This window comes from Cornus florida, unplaced genomic scaffold, assembly GCF_030987335.1.
Source record: "Cornus florida cultivar Cherokee Brave unplaced genomic scaffold, ASM3098733v1 CherokeeBrave_3.0.0_Hap2_Chr09, whole genome shotgun sequence".
In the NCBI taxonomy this organism is placed as follows: Eukaryota; Viridiplantae; Streptophyta; class Magnoliopsida; order Cornales; family Cornaceae; genus Cornus; species Cornus florida.
In genome coordinates, this window is record NW_026775579.1 from 59,607,675 (window position 1) to 59,614,300 (window position 6,626).

The 6,626-nt window shown below is 40.7% G+C and overlaps 1 pseudogene; it reads right to left on the minus strand.

The window, feature by feature from the left end:
- Positions 1-6,214: 6,214 nt before the first annotated feature.
- On the minus strand, positions 6,215-6,313 carry LOC132275763 (small nucleolar RNA R71; annotated as a pseudogene).
- Positions 6,314-6,626: the final 313 nt, after the last annotated feature.

The following is a 6,626-nucleotide window of genomic DNA, read 5'->3' on the forward strand; positions in this document are numbered from 1 at the left end:
TCAAGGAATAAGTATGAACCATCAAAAGGCATAACAAGAGCATTCCATTAAACACTAATGTCTAGCCATCACTAGATTCTCAATTAACCACACATAGACATGCAATTAATATAGAAAAACTAGTGTAGAGATCAATTCCCCAAATAATCACACATAAGACAACATGTAATTAAAATAGAGAATCAATGGAAGAATTAACCCATATGAATCATGTGAGACATAATTTCTAATTTAATCACACATAGACATATAAATAAACTAGAGAATTAATAGGAAGAATTAGACCATGGAAATCATAGAAATATACCAAGATTCATGAAATTCACAAGGCTAGAACACTAATCACAACAATATATATATAAATCCCCAAAAATAGAAATACAAGGGTTTAGATTACACAAGACTTAGGGCTCATCCAAGCCCTAAGTGTAGATCTAGTCAATCATGGAGGAGGTGGATGTAGTCATAGAATCAAGCTCCAAACATGGCTCCATCTTCTTCTTCCTCTTCTTCTTCTTCTTCTTTGAAGCTCTAGAGATGGAGAGATAGTAGATTTAGAGATGTGTTCTTGAGATGTGCCTCCACTTCTCTCTTTTCTTCTAACCCTAATCTCTAACTTTTCTAGAGAGAGAAATAAAAATTACAATGTAAAAAATAAAATGATAAAAGGCCTAAAGAATCCCCTTTTACAAATGGGTTGCTTCCCTTTATATAGAAGGCCCTTTTCTTAGTCACTAAGTCTAGAATATATGCCCAAAAATATCTAATCCCGCAACTTTTTGGTAGGTGAACTTTTGGGCGCGCACGGAAAAAGTGACAGCTTGCTGCCAGCATGTCCAGTTCGATCGATCCAACTTATTTTCGATCGATCCAACTTTTTTCGATCGATCGAACTTATTTTTCGATCGATCCAACTTTTCTGATCGATCCAACTAAAAGTTCGATCGATCCAACTTTTTCTGCGATCCATCCAACTTTTCAGCTTTTCAGTATCAGCTTCTTTTTGCTCCAAATCAGCCTCTTTTTGCTCCGGATCATCGCTAAGACTTAGTTTGACTCCAAAAAGGGCTTAAGAACTCATTTTTAGCCCATTTTAACATTATTGACCTGAAATAGACAAAAACACAAATAAGTACTAAAACGGATAAGTAAGATAGATAAAGGTCCTAGAATACTCAAGCTTAAGGGGTTTAAATGTGTACTTTTCAGCTCTCATCAATAGGCGGAGGCCCCAACAGTCTAATGCCCAAACGGGTTTGATCGGATAAACCGGTCAAGTCCAAAAAAGCTGAACGGCCCCAAGAACCGATCACAAAATAGGCAGAGGCCCCAAGAGCCTAACGCCCAAATGGGCTTTTATCGGATAAACCGCTTAAGTTCAAAAAAGCCGAACGGCCCCAAGAGCCGATCACAAAATAGGCGAAGGCCCCAAGAGCCTAACGCCCGAATGGGCTTGACCGGATAAACCGCTCAAGTTCAAAAAAGCCGAACGGCCCCAAGAGCCGATCACAAAATAGGCGAAGGCCCCAAGAGCCTAACGCCCGAATGGGCTTGACCGGATAAACCGCTTAAGTCCAAAAAAGTCAAACGGCCCCAAAAGCCGATCACAAAATAGGCGAAAGCCCCAAGAGCCTAATGCCTGAACGGGCTTGACCGGATAAACTGCTCAAGTCCAAAAAAGCTGAACGGCCCCAAGAGTCGATCACAAAATAGGCGGAGGCCTTAAGAGCCTAACGCCCGAACGGGCTTGACTGGATAAACCGCTCAACTCCAAAAAAGCCGAATAGCCCCAAGAGCCGATCGCAAAATAGGCGAAGGCCGGAAAAGCCTAACTCCTGAACGGGCTTAACTGGATAAATCGCTCAAGACTAGAAAAGCCGAACTGCCCCAAGAGCCGATTACAAAATAGGCGAAGAGCCAATCGCTAAATAGGCGAAGGCCCCAAATGCTTAACGCCCGAACGCTAATTGCAAAGTAGACAAATATATCGAATCAAAAGCAATAATATAAGCAAAATCAATCCCAAAGATTGTCAAAAGAAAAGCTTCATATTCTTACAAGTAGGTGAGGGTTTTTACAAAAGAGGCAGGGCAAACCCAACACCTCCCAAAAAAAAAAAAAAAAATGGGGGGGGGGGGGGGGGGGGGGAATCTACGTAGGATCACCATCAGGCACAGCTCCACCCTCTGCATTGAACCTCTGTGAAAACACATCAATCAACTCTACTCTGGCTGGAACAGAGGAAGGGGTATCGAGCGACAAGGCAGGTAATCCCTGAGAACCTAAAAAATAATAGAGAGGAGGCGGAACCTCGCCAGACACCTCACCTTTCAGTAGAGCAGCAAACTCTGTTTCTTTAGGGCCAGCTGAAAGCTCGGCATACTCACCTGCAACCAAGAGCCCCTGTTCGGCATCATGCTCGTCAGCATCACCATAATCTCTCTCCTCAGAAGGAAGCTGCCCCTGAGCAAAACCAAGCCTAAAGCCTTTGGCATAGCGGAGATTCGCAATCTGGGAAAAACGCTTAAACATCTCCAAACCCCCATCCTTGCAGGTTTGAATAAGAGAGTTTGCCTTTCCAAGCTGCAGGTCAAGCTCAGCTACTTTGTCCTCAAGCTTCCTAGCTTTTTTGCTAAAATACTCAATTGACTTAAGCTGCTGAGCTTTTTCCCTCTTTTCCTCGGCGAGAGAAGCCTCCAAAGCACTTACCTTCTTCTGAAGGGCAGCAGAATGGTTGGCATGAAGGGAGTCAGCTAAGAGCTTCTTCATAAGAACAAACATTAAGAAAGAGCTCTGCGCAAAAACAACATGGAATTATTAAAAAAAAAATAATAAAAAAAAAAGAAAAAAAAAAGAACAGAGGGATGAGAAAAGGGTTACCTCCATTATGGATTTGGGAGCAAGGGACAATAGATCATTAACGCTCATCTGTTGTTGTAAAATTTCATCTTTGGGAGGCCACATCCCTCTAGCCAAACCCATCAACGTCTCCGGGTCTTCAGCTCCAGAGTCACCAATGGTGATAGGGGACCCATCAGACTTCATCATTTTGGGGAACCATTTCTCGGTAGACCCAGCGAAATCACCCCCAGGGACATCAGCAGCACCAAGTATAAAAAACACTTTTTCCTCCGAAGGCCCCAGCCATTAACTTGGGATGCTTCGAAGAAGAATCATCCTTCGCTGATGGACGCTTAGTCCCTGACTGAGCCCCTTTTTGCTTTTGAGAGGGAGAAAGCCTACTTACCTCAACAAGAAGGTTCTTCCTTTTTTGTAACAACTTAGCGGCCTCCTCCCTCTCTTCTTTGTCATACGGGGTTTTGGAGGAGGAAGTTCCATCACTGATTGAGAGAGGGTAAGAGGGGCAGGCGATAAGATAGCCTCAGAGTCGGAGGCATCAAGATCAATAGGCTTTTCAGGATTTAAAGCAATTGTTGGAGGATCTCTCGAGATCACCTCAAGAAGAGAAGAGGAGAGAAGGATCTTGGCAGAAGGAACATCGCTCCAAACTCTTTCCTGTAAATAGGCAAGATGACTATCTGCATATTTTGAAGAGAAAAAATCAGTTTTGTGACCTGGGAAGTCATATATACAACAAAAATACTTTATGACACAAACAAAGCAAGAAGACTCGCCCGAATCATCAAATGCGGGAACAGATGGGGCATGAAAGCTCGATCGGACGAATAAATCTCAAACAGAAGCAAACCACCACACCCCTCTGACCTTAACAATTTTGTACTTCCACTCTTTGTCAGAGGTATTAAGATGAGAGAAAAGAGTTCCACCCGGTCTAGAATGAAGGTGGAACTTACCCTCTCCTCTTTTCAATCTATCAAGGGAGTAGCAAAATAGAAGATCTGCAAGATTCAAGGTTAAACCTCGAACCCTATTCAGAGCAAGAAGACATGAGAGAATACGGAAGAAATTAGGGTTAACCTGAAGAGGAGCCAAATTCAACATTGACAAAACCCGAAGATAAAAAGGATTTAAGGGGAATCGAAAGGCAGGAAAATGCAAATCTGAGAAGAGCATTTCGCCCTCCTCCAAACCCTCACCTATACTAAAGTTCAAATCATGGTCATACTCCTCAAAGATAACGTCAGAAGGAACACGATTCTTCTTTCTCAGCTAAGAAATCGAAAAGGACTTCCTTTCTACAACATCTACAAGGAGGACTATGGGACCCTCGGCTTAATCACTCAGACTCGCCGCCACAGTTCCTAACTCAGAATCAGACATGCGAACACTATGAGTTCGTTCACTACTTTCTTAACTCATAATATAAGAAAGATGGAACGAAAAGAAGACTAACCTCAGTGGATGGAATGAGATGTCGAAGCAGCTAACAATCGGATTCTTGGCAAAACTCAAGAACAAAATCACAGATACAGATGCCCAAATCATGAAAACGCAGTATATAAGCTGAAAGGGGCGGATAACGGAAGGGCAAACACGAAGTCCCAGAATCGACAGCACGAACGATAATGATCAGCAGTAACAGTTGTGAAAACTTCTCCACTTCCCAAAAACGGTTACAATTCCTCATATAAATCAAATTCATAAAAAGAAATCAGGGGCAAAGTGTGGAGGGAAAAAAATCACGCCAATCGCAAAATACCACGTGGTGATAAAAGGTAGCCCACAACAAAGTTAAAAAAAGCTAGAAGCCTATAATCAAACATAAGCCCAACGAAGGAAGGCCTATTTAAAACAAAGGCAGAATGAACAGGCCCAATCTTAACAAGGCCCAAACTCCGTAACGCCCGCAATAATGTTGAATGCATGATCTGTAGGCGTAAATTAACCACATTTGGGAATAAAAGCCAAGAAATGGCTCCATGTAAATTCCTAAGAAAAAAACACTTATAAATAGAGCCTGAACAAAGGTGAAGGAAAAAAAAACTCTGAGTATTACTACTATCTCAAAGATTTGTCTGCTCTCTTCTTGATTTTTTCTGTGTGCTCTCCATAATTAATCTCTTTAGGGGTTCGGGTGTAAAAAGTTGCACCCACAAGTACTCTTTTGATCTTGTCTTTATTTTTATTTTATTCTGGTTACTTATTATGTTTGTTCTTGATTGGCTACGTGAATTGAGCCAATAAAGTGAAACAAATGGGAATTGAAAAGCAAGAGAAGCAAAAGAAGCCAAGTGAAGCTAAGCAAGAGCATAAAAAGCTCAAAAATAAAATAAAAATTGCAAAGCAAACCAAGGCAAAGAAAAAAAATTGAAAAATCATTTGAAGTTGCTTAAGGACCTTTTGTGAGTTTTTCTAAACTCAATCTCTAGTTAAATTGTGAGCTCACGTGGAGGCAAGTCTTTACTTTCATTGATAGCTTGTGAGCCCGCGTGGAGGCAATTTAATTTTTCTTGTATATTATTCAAAGCATGGGAGCATGGGATCATCGTATGTGGAGGATTGTTGATTATTGATTTGTTGCGGAAGAGAAGTGATTGCTACTTGCTTGTTACTTGTTTGTGTTTTGTTTATGCATGTATGGTCGTAGGTCGTTAAATCCTATTCTTATCCCACTTAATTTGAATCTTGAATATATTATTCGTAATTCTAAGGGAAGGGGTAATTCGAGTCATTCCATTTCATCAGTGGAAGACATCAATGAGGACCGTGTGGAAAACCTTGGTCACAAAGACCAACAAGGCATCCTTCACCCTAATGTACATCATGACAACATTCAAGTACCATTAGGCATGCCAAAACCTTTCATTCCACCACAACAACAAGACCAAGTTCTATTGGGAATGCATCGGCCAATTTCTGCTCCACAACCTCCCATTATTCAAGGCAATCAAGGTGCTTATGTAGCACATCCAATTTTGAATCCCCCTCTTGCTTTGCGTGATCATTATGTGCCAAATGAATATAATGCACCTACATGAATTCAATTGCCCCCTTTTAGAGTACATCACTATGAAATTAAATCGTAAATTATTCAAATGCTTCCTAACTATCATGGACTTCCGAGTGAAGAACTTTATAAGCATTTGAATGAGTTTCTTGAAATATGCTCTACCGTGAAATACACGGACATGCCGGAAGATGTTTTGAGATTAAAATTTTTTCCTTTCACCCTTAAAGATAAGGCAAAATATTGGTTCAATAATCTTAGGCTTTTTTTGATAACTTCTTAGGCGAAAATGCAACAAGAGTTCTTGAAAAAGTACTATCCGGTTTTAAAGACCAATGCTATGAGAACTTCAATTAGAGAATTTTCTCAAGGGGTTGGGGAATCGTTTCATGAGGCATGGAAAAGATTTAATGATTTGCTTAGGAAGTGTCCACATCATGACATGCCTAAGTGGCAATTAGTTCAATACTTCTTTGAAAGTTTGTCGGATAATCACAAGGGTATGGTTGATGCATCTATGGGTGGTTCTTATCTTGATAAGCATGAAAATGATGTTTGGCGTCTTTATGAAAACATGAGTGAGAATTCAATGCATAGATCCTTATCTTCCAAAAATGCTAGAAATTTAGGTGGAAGGAAGAATATCGGCTTGTATCAAGTTGACAATTCCAATGACATAGCCACCAAAGTCAAGTCTTTATCTCATAGGTTTGATTAATTTTTGATCAACCAAAATTCGGTGAATCAAGTGTCTTCC